We start from the raw sequence: 17,953 nt of genomic DNA, 5'->3' as shown, positions 1-17,953 counted from the left end.
TGGGCATTGGCCGCTGGAATCGGCGTGTCCTGCAGCGGGAATGGTGGCTACATGACATTGTTTTGCATCATGAAATTGACGACCGATTGCAGGTCTACCAATTTGTTTGCCATCTCCTTGACCTCTTCATCCCTCCGCAGGCATCTATCCTTCTATACCTGGAGGTCATCCTCATTGTAGTACCCACTTCGATCTGGATTTTTTGGTGCGTCGCCATCATGGCCGACGTCTTTCTTGCTATGATTCTGGTCATGAGTTTCTGTGTTGCGGTTGTCTCCTTCGACATCAAGGTCGATAGGTCTGCCACTCCCAGCGGGAGTGTCGTCCCTAATCTTTTCCTTCTGTCCGTCACTGGCCATCTATTCTCATATCTTTTCCACAGACGGCGCCAAATTGTGTGAGTGATTTTCCGACCACACTGCCCGACTCAGTAATCAATTGGAGGGCACTGGCAGAATAGATGACACCTGGCTGACCTGCAACAGAAAATGAAGATTCCGGCGGTGGTTCGACCACCCGGGGGCACTCCGACGATTAAGTCAGTATATCTCTCAAAGATAATCAATAGTGCTAAACTCACTATTCATAATATAAATTACATACTTTAAACCCACGGAGGTGCCTCTCTTTTATAGCTAACTCAATCCTTGTCCCAACAGAAGCCTAGCTCTAATGGATTTAGGATTACTATTAATCTTGGACTCCCAGTAGGATTGGGATAAACTCCCTAAGAGTCTTATTCTTTTCCAACTATAGTCTTCCCCCTTTTTAGGACTCTTGTGCCTTATTCGCTTATCTCGGATTCCAATATCTTCGGAGGTAACCTCGGCCTCGCCGAGATAACCTCGGCGTCATGACCAGGACACGTGGCACCTCGGCTGACACGTCGGTGTCACCTTAGTCACGTGTTGGTACTCAGAAAATATATTCTCACACAAATATATATAAACAATTCGAAACCCTCTACTCTTGCAAGTGTATTCACATAGGTAAAACTAATTATAAATAATCATTTAAAATGTTTTTAGGTTCTTGTTGTAAATATCACAAGGTCTCTAAAAAGGTGGTAACAAACGAACGAACAGTGTTTTACCGGTTCGGATTGATTAGGTTTGGTTCTAAATTCATGAGACTCTATCCTTGGTTTACTTCTAAATTGAACCAATTCAAAGCACACTCACCCATAAACGACAACAATTATAATAATAACAATAATGATATAATTACTTCCTGCAGCCTCATATCAAATGATAGGTCTCTCCACATTGCAACCCCAAATAGAATACAAAGAAGCAAAATCTCGAGGCAAATTCACATAATCTCAAGAACTCACCAGAGAGTAAATTGCCTTTTTCAAAAAAAATTGTAATAATTAAGTAAATGGCCCCTAAGCATTAATCATGCTCAGCAATTGTCAAATTAACAATCAGTTATTACTTTTCCTCAAAGCATATATAATATGTATTAATCAAATTAACGCATAAGACTTACAAAACATCACAACGAAGTTTTTTAATACTCCTCAATCAATTCGACCAAACATGAATTAAACCATAAGAAAGACGTGAAAATTTGCAGACCTAATTTTGGTAAGTAGAGTTCGTGGCCCAGCCACTCAAAATAAAACTGCCTTCTTTTCATGGCGCGAAATATTTTGTCATTCAACTGAATTTATTTATTTATTTATTAATATATTTTTTAGTATTTAGTGATTTTTTAAATTTTTTTAATATATATTTATATATTTTAAGTGTATCTAGATTGAGTGAATCTAAAATTTAAAAAAAAAAAAAATTGTATATTTGTTAGAATTTAATAATTTTTAAAAATATTTTTTCATAAATTTTAACATTTTAAGTATATTTAGATTTATTTAAAAATTTGGATAAATTATTGGAAACTCCCATTTTGGAGAATTGTAGTCTACCAAGTCCCATTTTAAAATTAATAGACGTCCAAGTCCTATTTTTTTGGTAATGTGATCCGAAGGATCCCATTATGTAATTATGGAATGATTTTTCTGACTAATGTACCATTTTATTTGTGGTTGAAACGTGTGGGTCATAAATAACGTGGACACCCCTGCATACATTACTAAACTCAAACGTTACATACACCCACATCATAAAAAAGCTATAGTCACTACAACAAAAAGCAGTTTTAGCGACCAAAAATGTAAATTTCGTCGCTGAAAGTAGGACAATTGGCGACTTAAAGACTTTTGGCGACTAAAACAGTTTAGTAGCCAAATGTATATCTATTGGCGACTAAAAATCAGTTTAGTCGCTGATTATATAGGTTTTAGCGACTAAAACAATTTTAGTAGCCAAAAGTGAAGGTTTTGTGACGACTAAAAGAAATTAGTAACCAAAAGCATAGGTTTTGGCGACCAAAAAATGGTTTGGTCGCCGATTGTAGGTGTTTTACCGACAAAAAAAAAAATTGTAGCCAAAAGTAAAGGTTTTTGGCTACTAAAAAAAATTTAGTAGCTAAAAGTGGACAATTGGCGACTAAAATTGAGTTTAGTCGGCAAAAGTGGAGGCTTTGGCGACTAAAAATCAGTTTAGTCGCCGAAAGTGGTTACTTTTAGGCGGAAATTAATTTTTTTAGCGACTAAATTATTGGTAGTAGCCAAAACTAAGGTTTTTGGCGACTTAAAAAAAATTTAGTCGCCAAAAGTGGCTCCTTTTTTTTAAATAAATAATTTATTTTTTACATAAATTATATTGAATAAAAATAATTATGTTTATGTATATAGTTTAATATTAATACGGGTCAATATACTATATAAATAATATATTTTGCATATATATTTATATGGTGTTATTGTGGCATAGTGGAGAGAGTGTGTTGGTAGAGGTTTAGAATGTGGAAGGTTGGTGGTTCAAAATTTAGGAAGAGCAAAGGGTAATTCTTTTTTTTCCCTGACATAAGCTTTTGGCGACTAAAACGGGTGGTTGCCAAAAGCTTCAGTATTGAAGACGAAAAAAATAGTCAGCAAATGTATAAATTAAAAAAAAATAATTCACTATTGGCGACGAAAATTTTAGTCGCTATAGACTTGGTTTTTGGGCGACTAAAAGTTTGTTAGTCGCCAATTCCTTTCACGACAGTTTTCCAACGACCAAGCCGCAACTAAAAAATTTAGTCGGGAAAACTTAAAACCCAACTTTTGGCGACTAAAAATTCACTTTTGGCTAATGTGTTTTTTCTTGTAGTGAGTAAGCTTTTCTCAAGCGTTACATACACCCACATCATAAATGTGCTAGTTTTTTCTAAACGTTACATACACCCACATCATAAAAAGGCTATAGTTAGCTTTTTCCAAACGTTACATACACCCACATCATAAATGTGCTAGCTTTTCCAAAACGTTACATACACCCACATCATAAAAAAGCTATAGTAAGCTTTTCCCAAACGTTACATACACCCACATCATAAATGTGATAGCTTTTCCCAAACGTTACATACACCCACATCATAAAAAAGCTATGGTAAGTTTTTCTCAAACGTTACATACACCCATATCATAAATGTGAGTGCTTTTCCCAAACCTTTACATGCACCCACATCATAAAAAGGCTATAGTAAGTTTTTCCCAAACGTTACACACACCCACATCATTCAAACATAATATCACCAAATCCAAAACAGTAAGTTCATGGGCAAAACTGTCCACTCCTAAATAATGAGACATTTGGGTGTACAAAATTAAATATGAAACTGATTAGATTACAATCCCACCTTTTAGGATTTATGGGTCAATTCCCCTTTTTTGGGGGGATATACTTGTTAGTATTTATTGATTTTTTAAAAGAATTTTTTATAAATTTTACACATTTTTAGATTGAGTGGGTCTAAAAATTAAAAAATATTGATTAAAATATTTAAAAAGTTCAATACAAACAATAAAATACAAATTGCAACTCAAAACTATTTACAAAAACTCCAAATCCAAATAAAATTTTAAAAATTATTTCAAAATCTGAAAACCAAATAAGTTTTAGATTTTCAAATTTCTAAAAACTATTTTAAAAATATACAATTAAACAAATTTTAAATTTTATCAACTCTTTTCAAAAGATTATCTTTTAAAATTGATTCTAAAAATCAAACCAAACGGACCATTGGAGATAGCCATCCTGACAAGTCGGTGAGCAAGCTCGTTTCCATTACGACATCCATGTGGTGGTGTTGGGGAAGTTTGAAACTTGGGGGTTTTTTTATTTTTTTTTACAAGAAGACAAATTTTTTATAAAATTAAAAAAAAAATACATTTAAACAAAATATCACATCAAATCTCATAATTATTTCATTTTTTCTCTCACAAACATCACATCTAATCACAAAAAAATCTAACTACCTTTCCAAACACTAAAATTTTTTTATCTAATAATATTCTACAACTAAAAAAATTTACATAAAAATTCACTTTCCAAACACTCACTTTAAAGGTGCGGAAAGAGCAAAGAACGTACAATCAGCTCCCAAAATGGCCTTGATCATAGTCTGAGAATCTCCCTCCAAATGAATATCAACTAAGCCGAGGTCCTGAGCAAACCGAACAACCTTGAGTGCCGCAATAGCCTTTAGGAAATCAACATCAGTAATTAAGCCCCTCTGTTCTGATAACGAAGCCACTATTATAAATAAATATATCTTTAATGATATTTTATTTTAAAGTGAAAAGTTCACAATAAATTTTTATCATTTTTTGAAAAATATTTGACATGTCTAATTTATCACATTTAAAAATCACTCCTAATGATGTATCTAGCAATTGTCAACATTTGATTTATCAAATATTCTATCATATGGGGTCTAACCCCTAAGTATATGTGGTTTATCTGAGGTTATTCGTTGATCCTGGAGCAACCCAAGTGTGTTCTGATTGGTGGAGAGGGTGGAAACATGATTTTGTGTTGGGTGATTGAGAAATATGAAAGGATATGAGAGTTTGTAATTAGCTAAGGGTATGGCCACGTAGTGTTCCTGAAAAAACCAATTTTTTGTAATTTAGAGATAGTAAATTATAACGTTTAAGTTTTCTGTTTAAGTTTACAAAAATTTTATAAACTGTTTTTGTTTATTTTTAGAAAATATAAACTACAAACGCGCTTGGTTTAAACAAAATGTTTAAAAAATTTTAAAAACATAAACTAAAAAATATATTTATTCAAGCCTAAAATATTTATATTTATTTTTTATTATTTATGACAATGAAATCATACACATTATAATTGGAAAAAAAATTAATTAAAAAAATTAATTGAAAAAAAAATTGTTAGTCAAAATTTTAAATTTCTATTTAAAAACCATCGTAAACTTATTTTTTGAGTTTACGTTTTTTTTTTTTTAATTTATAAACTGAAACAACTATTTATAAACCAAATAAATTATCAAACAAGTTTTTATTGTAATTTTTAAAATTTTTGTAAACTGAAAATTGAAAACGAAATGATTATCAAACAGATCCGTAATAATATTGATCATGATATATGAAAATTATGTACAATTTCTTGGTCAATAAGGAAATGTCAAACTAACTTGAGTAAAGATTCTCTCCTTGGATCCTCTCTTTGGTGGGCTATTGGGCTCATTTTTTGATCTAATTTTGATGATCTGAACCGTTCACATTTTAGAATTTATCATGTATATCATATCTGTAAAAAATTAAATTGATTGGATATTAGAAGAACTAAAAATCGTTTATTAAAAAAAATTTAATAAATAGTTTTATTGTTTAATAAAACTTTTAGTTCACGTAGTTTTCGATATTTCATTGACTTGATTTTTTATAGGTATAATATATATGACAAATTCTAAAATATAAATAATTCAAATCATTAAAATTAGATCTGAAAGTGGGCTTAATAACCCACCAAATAAGAAGTCAAGGTGACGATCCTTGCTCAACTAACTTAGCCCACGCCTAATTAATGTTAATGGATCGAAATTTCAAGGAAGGGTCACAAAATTTACCATCAGGCTGCCTAATCAGGGCCCATGGACCAATCTTGGCCCAGTCCATGGGCAATTCTCTGTGTTCCTAAACATTGCTCTTGAAGGGTTTCCTTCAAACCATACCAAAGGGAGAAACAGAAGGATTTCCGTGGGCATGATATAAATATAGAATACAGAATAAGTGCACAAAAAATGAGTGTGACGTGGGTTATTCTTAAAATAAATCTCATTCACATACTATACTTTTTTTGTGTTTTATTTCTATGATATAGAATTTAGCCTCTGATTGTATTTTTCAATAGTATGGGACTAATTATATGTTTTTTATAAACCTCTGGAAGTATTTTTGAAGGCTCTAATTGTATTTTTCAAAAGTTTTGAAATTGGACTTATATTGGGGCCATAAGTCCAATTTTAAAAAATTTGGTGCAATAGCTTCAAATTCTTTTTTTTTTTTTTTTTTTGGGTCTAAAAGAATAAAATAATTTGAAAAGATTATAGCTGTGTTTGGTGAAACTTTGTAATCATAATTCTATCCCTCCATTTGGATGAAGTTTTGAAAATGTGATTCCATCACACATTTCACAACATATTTCTCTTTCACGTTTGGCATAACTCTCTCTTTCGTCTTCTCAATTCTAAAAAATATAGAAGTTTTTGAATTTTGTGTCTACCCAGTCATATTCCCGAACGTCCCCCGAATGTCTGGCCGGTTGACCAGAATAGTGTAAATTTTTTTTTTCAATTGTCAATCGTCACCTATTATTTGGAGGAAAAAAAATTATATTTGTTTTTGATATTTTTTAAATATAGAATTTATTTTTTTTAGACTAAAATGACAAATTACTTTTTTGAATTGAATGTTAAAAAGAGTTTGGTTATGAATTTTGAATAGAATTTGTAATAGAATTTTGAGTTGTGCGTTTGATTATGAATTATAACTTTTTGAATTAAGTTCTAAAAATTCTTTTCAAAATTCATAACCAAACAAATTTTCTTAATTCATGTGTCACATCAAAAATTCAAAACTTAATTCAAAAATCTTTTCAAAACTCATAACCAAACAAATTTTCTCTTTTCAAATTATAATTCTAAGACTCACGAACTCAAAATACAACTTTATTCTCAAATCATAATTTTAAAACTCTACCAAACGCAACATATATTACTTCTACTTATTTGTCTATTTATCTACTATCTACATTACCTAAGTGTTATCTATTTATTCATATGTCATCCCTTATATTTGTCCACTTATCACCTATCTATTTATTTAATTTGTCTATTTGTGCCAAAAAAAGGTGACCGCACGACATCAAATTGACAAAATTCTTGCTTGTAATGGAACTACAACGCCAAATATCCCTTTCTTTTTCTTCTTTCTCTTGTTTTCATTTTTATTTTTTTTAATTTTAAATTTTTTGCATACAAAGTTACAAACATGTTCAAATCAATTAAATTATAAACAAGAATGAGCAAATAATGCAGTTCTTTTAATCAAAACGAGAATATTAATTATTCATATGGCTGTCTCTTATGTTGGTTTTATCCATAGGGATCCTTTGTTATTGTCCATTAGCGGTTGGACTGGTGTTTTATAAGGGTTTTCTTTTCTTCTTATGACTTCTCTCAAATTGAAATATTAATTGGATCATGCAAAACTTGACATGAGTTTTTTTTTATAATTCAAACTATTTATTTTATGAGATCTTTTGTATATATTATTTATAAAAAAAAATTAGATCGATCCGATAATTATAGCCTCCTCATTTTATGACGTTTGTCTCTGAAAAAATAAATGACAAATGTGTTTTTGAAAATCGATCATCATTTTTTTTTGATAAAATGAAAATGTTTCAATTATTCAATTGATTTAATTTTTTTCATATGAAGAATCTTACAAAATGAACAATTCAAATAATTAAAATGAAACTCATAAATATGATCCAATTGAGATTCTCAACTTGAGAGAACCCATTTTTTTTCATAATATAATCAAGAAAAATATGAGAAAATCATGTTAGAATATGCCTGTCATTTCATTAATTGTTGTTGTGCTATTGTTGTTTCATCAAATTCATCGATATTAATCGATATAAACTATGGTGAACTTTTGTCCCTTTTTAAGTAGCCCGCAATGGGAGAAAATAGAGAAATGTTATTATGTGCATCTCTAAAAACAAATATATTGTAAGAAAATTAAGATTTTTAGTGATAAATATTATGAATTTTGGGGTGTTTTTTTGATAAAAGTTGCAAATGACAAATTTATAATAGATATCCTAAAGTTACAAATCATAATGTTATGCTACTTTGTGATAAAATTTACACTTTTTTGTGGTAAGCAAAAAATTAAATAAATTACACTTTTAACTTTTATAATTTGACTTAAATTTTATTGTTTTAAATTAAACAGTTTGATCCTTACACTTTAAGTCTAATTTCAATTTGATTGTTCCATACAAATTAGAGGTTAAAAATAATGATTTTTTAAGCATATGTTAGTCTCTTAAGATATATACGTAGAAAAAATTAATGAAAAATTGAATAGAATAACCAAATTAAAATTAGACTTAAAGTATAAAGACCAAATTATTAAAAATAAAATAATAGGAATTAAAGTGAAATTGGGGTCAAATCTTAGGATTGAAACTTGTTATTTATCCCAAAAATTTATATTTTTTGTGATAAAACTATAAATTTTACAATGTTATAAAATGCATATTATATGCACACATTTAAGAATAGGAAAAATTAGTGAAACATCCCTCTTTAACTTTGCGTAGTAGGAGAGATTGAAGATGTTTTTTTTTTTATTAGCTAAGATCCCTCAACATTTTTATAGAGAAAACTTGACTTAGAAAAATTTTACCTAATTCAGAGAAATTTCATCTGACTCTGAGAAATTTTGAAATTTCTTTGGTATAATCATAGAAAAATTTCACCTGACTTTGAGAAATTTCAACCCCAATTTAAAGAAATTTCGAAATTTCTCTAGTATGGTCATAGAAAATTTTGAAATTTCTCTGGTATGGTCACAGAAAATTTTTGAAATTTCTCTGAATCGAATTTTCTCTATAAAATGTTAATAAATCTTAACTACTATAAAAATATTATATACCTTTTATTTTAAAAAATCTTAATATTAGAAATATTAAAAAAAAAATCCACTTACAAATACACCTAATAGCTTTTTCATAGAAAATATTTGAAATGTTAGATTCATGGTGGTCTTTTAATAATAATTTTGACCACAATTTTGGAATTTAGTCCACGTTTGATATTCTAATTTATGTCTCCTTGTTTCTGACTTTTGGCCGACTACGGCCTCGTTTAGCATTCAACCAGTTTAGCTTAAAAATTAAAAAAAAATTATAATTTATACGAAAAAGTTAAAGATTTTATTTTTTTTATATTTTTTTGGATATCGTTTCATAAAAAATTATAAGATCATTCTAAACATATTAATTTTTTTACCTTATATTTTAACTAAAAAATTAAAAAAATTCTAAAATACCACATCCCAAACGTCCTGTTTAGGAGTCTACTAATAGGAAAATTTATCAACCGAATTGAACACAATATATGGTGATAGATAAGATATTCTATTTTAAAAAAACATTATCAACAAATCTTATAAAATTTTGTCTATTTATTTATATTTTGTTTCTAAATTTTATGATTAAGTTATGTGTACACTGTTTTTAGTAAACTTGTGGAAGCTTATAATATTCGGAGAGAATAATTTTAAGAAATGAATCCCTTCAGTGTTGTGTTTCATTATATATTATATATTTTTATGATAATGTTCAACAATAAAGACAAAAGAAAGAAAATTCAAATCACAGCACAAACACAAGGGGCTAATTTAATTGTTACACTTGCAAGATGATTAACTGAATTAGAGCATATGCACATGAAGCTAGCTAGACCTAGCAGTGCACAAGAGAACAACAAAATGGAACGAAATTATTTTTAGTCTCTCTATTTAGATTTGATAGGATTGACTATTTTTTTTTATAATGATGAATAATAATTCAAGTTATAATATATTATTCATCATTTTTTTAATAAAACAAACATAGAAATGAACCTTCTAAAACATTTTATTCTTTTTCTATTCCAATAAATTAAATATTACCTTATTATTTTGACCTTTTAATTAAAAAATCATTAGACATTATTACATCATTTAAATTTGAACAAAATTTTTTATAAAAAAAATAAATAAATAAAAAATAATTAAAATAGTCAATCTACAAATGCAGTCCTTTAATCTCGATTAAGTGACACGAATGCTTGATCTAGTAAAGCAGCTACGTAAAATCCATATAGCAAACAAGACCTCCACTTAATTCAACAAATCCAGCTCGGAAATCACAAAAGCCAAAATCATCATCATCATCCTAAGACGGCTACATTCACTTGAGAATTTAAACTTTTTGACAACATTTTCAGGAAGAAAAATGCTAAGTTATCAATATTTTTACTAGATGGGTGTAAATCACACGTTATGCGGACTTTATGTGAGTTTCCTATTTATTTAAAATATTTAATAAAAATATTAATAAAATATTTAAAATTCTTAATATTACTCTTTTCAAAAATATTTACTTAAAATGACATTGAAGGTGTTTTAAATTGATTTCTTTTAACACTTATTATTTAAATTTGAAAAACTAGCGTTTGAAAATTTATTTAATTTTTTTTTTTTTTCCAGTGAAGAAATTAATGTGATGTTTGACATTTTGAACTGGTAACAAATAATTTTTTTGACTTTTTGGTCTATTGACTTTTTAAGCTAAAAAATTAACTTATTTAGTATATCTTAAACATCTTAATTTTATGTCATTACTCGTCAAGAAAAAAGACCTTCTGTGTCGCTACTACTAAATTATACCAAAGGTTAATGTTAGGGAAGTGCTACAGACCCCAGTGAGCCGACCCGCACTGACAACCCCCAATGAGGTGTCGGCTCCCCATTGACTGAAAAAAAAAAAAAAAAAAAAAAGTTTTTTTCTCCCATCAGAGAGGACCCCAGTACCCCCACCGGGGATCCAACGCATTTCCTTAATGTTAAACCAAAGATAATGACTCATTTGGTTTCATTTAATTGTTTAGATCGAATGAGACAAAAGGGTTCGGCACCATTCAACTTGCAAGGCTTATTTTGTTTGTTAAAGATTGAGGGGGAAAATAATAATAATAATTGATTTTCGTGTTTGAATTCAAAGTTATAGTATTATGTAGGAGGCAACTTTTAATGGTATGGATTCTACAAAATGAATATAGACAAGGGTGTCTTGAAGATCATGGAACACTAAGCAATAGTTTCAATTTTATACAAAAGTTCTGGTTATAAGAAATTGATGCTTCTTGTTGCAAACAAAAAAAATTCTTGTATGGATCATAGATCCCAAGGACAAGAAGAAAATTATCATATTCTTTCTTAGATTTTTGTGAAGAGATTAAATATGTGTGTATATATATATAAATAAGGGTTTAATTATTCTTAGCATTCTTGCACTTTCATTATAATTTTACTTCAATCCATTCACTTTTAATTATAACGCACAATTTCTTATATTTTAAATCAAGTTATAATGTCATTTTTCGTCCATATATTATTAGTAAGGCTGATGTAATTTATCATGTAAGCTAAACGTAATTTTTTTTTTTTTTTTTTTTTTTGTCTTACTAGTGCCCCTTTACATTCATCAAAATCTTATTTAGGTTCTTGCATTTTTATTAAAATCCCGCTTTAGTCATTTTATTTTAATTTTTATAAACACATTACCGTAGATCAACAGAAAGGTAATATTACAACTTGACTTAAAGTGTAAGGAGTTAACTGTCATAATTAAAAGTAAAGTGACCAAAGTGAAATTACAGTGACAGTGCAAGAGTGGTAAATGTAAATTGTAATTAACCCATAAACTACCCAAAAAAAAAATTTGAAATTCGTATATATATTTTTATTACAACAATACTACATCCATACAGTTTCTTCTCCCACAATCCCTCCAATAAGCCTCCGTTTGGAAAGTTGGTTTGAAGGCTTTTTTTGCTAAAATAGCCACAAAAAATAAAATAAACTTTTTAGCCCAATAAGACAAAACATCACATCTAATCCATAATCATTACATTCTTTCTCTCACAAAAAAGTCAAAAAAATCAAAAGTCCTTCTCAAATCAAGCTTTTTAACCCCAACTTAAAATAATCAAAAAAGCCAAAAAGCCAACCCACTTTTCAAACGAACTCTAAGGTAACAAGACAAATGTATGTAAAAAGAATTTTGAATTTTATTTGTTTATTTGTTACAAACTTGATAAATTTTTCAAGTTTAGAAATTCATTTCGGAAAATTAACAACTGAACCTTCTCAAACCATTTTCACTTTAAGAACCAAAAGCAAAAATTGTGGCAAAACTGTTGGGGAATTTTCAAAATGGATTTTCAAATTTATTGTCTAATTTTTGGATGTTTTCAAAACCTTCTATGTTTTTCTTTGGAAAGTATGAAATAAGCTTGGGGATTTTGTCTCATATCGGAAAAAGAGGAAAACATTGAGTACTTAATATAAAGTGTTACATAGAATATTCCTTTAAATATGGTATTGTGGGATGGATGATAGTATGTATGCACTCACACCTCAAGAATGATGCTTCGCACCATCCGCACACGCACGCGCGTGGCGTAGGCAGTGTAGCGTTTGATAGCGCACTTGGCACGAATGCATCAGCGCAAGGCCCCATGAGGGCACTTTCCTATTTGTATCGGACAAGTTGGAGCGATGACGTGGATCCAACGTGGCATGGGTGACGTGGAATACAGTCAGCTCCACATGGCAGTGATGTGGCGTCCGTTGGTAATGAGTCAGCCAACTGATAGAAAACAATTGCGTGTCCAATCTGGAGCAGTTTGATCATAGCCGTTGATTGGAAAATGTGCGTGATTGTGCAAATACGATGGCACTCGATCGTGATCAAGTATGATCAGTTAATGCATCTGTTCGGTGTATGAATGATCTGCACCATAAATCGTCGATTCAACGGTCAGATCTGATCGAAGGCGATCAAGGGACATGACCATTCGATCAGATGCATCAAGGCTTATAAATAACCTGCGAAATCATCTATTTCAATCCATCCCAAATTCAGAAAGCATTCCTGCAAATTCTCTCTCCCTCTTAATTTAGATTTTTCGATCAAGACTTTCTTAAGCAAGTTTCTGCTTTTCTTACTAGTAGTTAAATTCTGCAGACTTGATTATTAGTGTCTTGGTTTTCTTGATTATATCAAGAGTATTCTGATCTACTGTCGCCAGTGCAGACATTGATAGACTTGATTTTTAGATCAGGCTTTATTGTATCCCGGAGGCGAATTTGTTGTAACCCTCTGCACACCTTTTGGTGGGTGTAAATATTATCTTTAAAAAAGTGACTAGGTAACGCGACTTGAAGCATCAAATTTCTGTTCTACATAGACAATATCATCGCCAAGTTTTGAAAACCTAAAGACCACCAACAGAAGAATTCAAGAAGATGGATTGTTCCAACAATCTAAAGACAATATTTAGATATGGCAATGTCTATTCAGAAAATGACTCAAGATTTCATGAAGCTTGACCGATTTCATGAAGGAAATTTTCGACGCTGGCAAAAGAAAATGCACTTTTTGCTCACCACTCTCAAAATGGTCTATGTGCTGACTATCCCCTATCCGATGGAGCAAAAAGACGAGACTATGGAGCAAACCCGTACCAGAACAAAATGGGAGAATGACGACTACATTTACCGAGGAGATATTCTGAATGCGCTGTCAGATTCTTTATTCGATGTGTATCAACATCTGGAAATGACAAAGCAACCCTGGGATATATTACAGTCAAAATACCTCACCGAGGATGCCACCAGTAAGAAATTTCTTGTTAGTAATTTTATGCGTTTTACTATGATTGATACAAAGCCCATTATGGAACAATTCCATGAGATCCAACATATTCTGAGTCAATTTCGACAAAAGAATATGAACATGGATGAATCTATTGTAGTTTCGTCTATAATAGAGAAACTACCATCTTCTTAGAGGGATTTTAACAAAACTCTGAAACACAAAAAGGAAGATCTAACTTTAGAGGAATTGGCTCAACAACTCTAAGTTGAGGAAGAGTCAAGACTTCTTGAAAGTAAAGATAACTAATTGGCTCAGACTTCCAAGATTCACACGGTGGATGATGGCAAGAGGTTCAACAAAAAAAGCATAAACGCAACCCCTAACTTGAGAAAGATGTTAAGAAATCAAAAAGCGCTTGCTGGCATTATGGCAAGCCATGGCACTTCAGAAATGAATGCCAAGAAGAAACCAAAAGCATCAAATGCCAGGAATAAGTTCGTGACTGTTGTATCCAAGGTAAACATGCTCGAAGATGTTGGTGACTGGTGGATTGAATCAGAAGCAACAAAGCATGCCTACAACGACAAGAGCCGTTTCACTACTTATGAACAAGTGAGTGATGGAACAGTTCTCTACATGGGCAACTCTTTAACTGTTGTTATCAAAGACAAAGGGACGGTGAATTTAGAGTTCACATATGGAAAAGTCTTAAGTCTTAATGATGTTTGTCATGTACCTAATGTCAGGAAAAGCCTTGTATCTGGAAGCCTAATTAATAAGCATGGTTTCAAGTTAGTATTTGAGTCAGACAAATTTGTCCGGTCTAAGGGTGGGATTTTTGTTAGGAAGGGCTACATGTATCAAGGAATGTTCAAACTTAACATTTTCAATAATACATATGTTTTTATTTATATCATTGATTCTCTTTCTTTATGGCATGCTTGTTTAGGTCATATTAATATTAGGAAAATGCATGATATGGTTAATTTAGATTTAATTCCTAAGTATGACATTGATATGTTTGAAAAATGCAAATTTTGTGTGCAATATAAGATTATTCGCATTCCTTTTCCTAAAGTGGATAAAACCGCATCTCTGCTTGAACTTGTGCATAGTGATGTATGTGGTATGCATAGTACCCCCACTAAAGGTGGTAAGAAACATTTTGTAACATTCATTGATGATTTTTCTAAGTACTGTCATATCTATCTTTTGCATTCAAAAGGCGAGGTGCTTGATAAATTCAAGATTTTTAAGACAAAAGTAGAAAATCAATGTAATGTCAAAATAAAGAGACTTAGGTCTGATAGAGGCGATGAATACCATTTTCTAGAATATTGTGAAAATGTTGGTATTATTCATAAGAAGTCTACACCCTACACACCACAACAAAATGGAGTAATTAAAAGAAAGAATAAGATATTAATAGAAATGATTAATGCTATCCTTTCTTATTCCAATTTAAGTTCTGGTTTTTGGGGTGGAGCCTTGCTCACTACCTGTCACATTCTCAATAGAATTCCTCTCGAGGGAAGAAATGTTACTCCTTATGAACTATGCAAAAACAAGAAACCTAATCTAGGTTACTTGAAATTATGGGAATGTAAAGCAATAGTCAGATTGCTTGAACCTAAAAGGAAAAAATTAGGTGAAAAAGGAATTGAGTGTGTGTTCCTTATCTATGCTATACATAGCAAAGCATATAGGTTTCTGGTAGTAGAGCCTAATGGTTCAATGGAAACAAATACCATCATTGAATCACGTGATGCGGTATTTTATGAGAATTATTTCACAACCATTTCAAGGTTTGATTGTAATCAAGGAAAAGAATCAACTCCTTTGACGTCTACAGAGGAAAGTGAAAGACATGAACACATTGAGCCTAATGAACCTAATGAACCTGTTGAGCTAAGTAGTCATTTGGCCCTGATTTCATTGTTTACCTTGTAGAAGAAACTAAGAAAGCTTATTGTAAGCAAACAATGATTTCATTGAATATGAATTCAGATCCATTAACCTTTGAGGAGGCTATGAACTCTCAAGATGTTGTTTTCTGGAAAGAAGCAATATACAATGAGATGGATTCTATCATAGGTAACAATACCTGGATATTTGTTGATTTACCACCTGGATCCAAACCAATTGGTGATAAATGGATTTTCAGAATAAAAATGAAAGTTGATGGCATAGTTGCCAAGTTCAAAGCAAGATTAGTGACTAAGGGTTTTACTCAAAAAGAGGGTATCGATTATTTTGATACATATGCTCCGGTGGCTAGAATCGCCACCATTCAAGTGTTGATTGCCTTAGCCTCAATCTACAAGCTTGAAATCCATCAAATGGATATTAAGACCGCTTTCCTAAATGGAGAGTTAGATAAGGAAATGTACATGCAACAACCGGAAAGGTTTGTTGTATAGGGTCAAGAACACAAAGTGTGTAAACTAATGAAGTCGCTATATGAACTGAAATAAGCTCCAAAACAGTAGCATGAAAAATTTGACAAAGTAATAGTGTCAAATGGTCTTAGGATACATGAATCTAATAAGTGTGTGTATAGTAAGTTTACTGGCAATAAAAGTGTAATCATATGCCTATATGTAGATGACACGCTTATTTTTGGTACTAACAATGATGTCATTGAAAGTACTAAACGTTTCTTGTTGTCTAGCTTTAGTATGAAAGGCATGGGCTTGGCTGATATAATTCTGGGTATTAAGATCAAACGAGAGGACAATAATTCGATTCTTACCCAGTTGCACTATATTGAGAAAATTCTTAAGAAATTTAATCATTATGATTGTACACATATGTCTACACCTTTTGATTCAAATTTGAAATCATATCCTAATACTGGAAGAGCTATTGATCAACTAGAATAGTCAAGAGTGATAGGGAGCATGATGTATTCCATGATTTGCACTAGACCTGGTATTGCTTTTACAGTGGGAAAACTTAGTAGATACACTAGTAATCTCAATAGTGTGCATTGGCATGTAATTAACCGAATACTTAGGTACTTAAGGAAAGCAACAAACTATGGCATATATAATGGCTATCTAGCAGTGCTAGAAGGACTCACGGATGCTAGATGGATAACTGACCATGAAGATCACTCGTCCACGAGTGGTTGGATTTTCACTCTTGAAGGAGAAGCTATCTCTTAGGGTTCTAAGAAGAAAACATGCATAATAGACTCAACCATGACGTCAGAGTTTGTAGCACTGACTTTTTGTAGCAAAGAGACAGAGTGGCTAAGGAATCTCTTGTTAGAGATTAAAATATTGCCAAAACCTATGCCATCAATATCTTTGTATTGTGATAGTGAAGCAACTCTATCACGAGCCTATAGCCAAGTCTATAATGGAAAGTCCAGGCATATAAGACTGAGACATAGTTGTGTCAGGCAGTTAATCGTAGAAGGTGTGATTACTATTAGTTATGTAAAGTCAAGCAAAAACTTGGCTGACCCCTTAACAAAGGGACTTGCAAGGAATTTGGTGTGGAAAGCATCAAAGGGGGTGGGTCTTAAGCCCACTTAACATAATCACTCCTGGTGGAAACTCGACTCAACGCTTAAAGAAACATCAAGTCTTGAGTTCAATGAGCCCAAGTACACTGTATGTCGTGATTGCAAACACTTAGTTTTATTTCATTTTCATTCCAAGGTTGAAGTGCTTAGTACCTGTAATGTAAAAAAAAAAATAGGATAAGTTAACAAACTCTTAGTAAGCTTACAACTGGGTTGTTAAGGTATTGTAAATTACAGGAGTACTCTCAGTAGCTTACCTATTTGAGTGTAGGAGGTGGTCTCGCTTCCTATGAGTCCAAGGGCTTGACTCTAGGATGCTCATGAAACAGGATATAAACACAAGGCTAATCCACGTGTCAGTTTGTTTCAATACTTGAGGTAACCTGTACTGTACGTGAGACATGTCCAGTTAATCATATAAGATCGCTAGTTCAAAGATAAGTCTACTATGTCATCTTGACTAACTTTGAGGTGTCTTCACTAAGTGAATAATTCAAATCGTAAGATATTTTCACCTATGCATAAGGCTGCCAAGTAAACTAAGAGTCATTTTCTGGTA

The sequence above is a fragment of the Camellia sinensis genome, chromosome 12 (assembly GCF_055761805.1).
Source record: "Camellia sinensis isolate YWXY chromosome 12, ASM5576180v1, whole genome shotgun sequence".
Classification (NCBI taxonomy): Eukaryota; Viridiplantae; Streptophyta; class Magnoliopsida; order Ericales; family Theaceae; genus Camellia; species Camellia sinensis.
Note: the sequence above shows the minus strand (reverse complement) of the source record.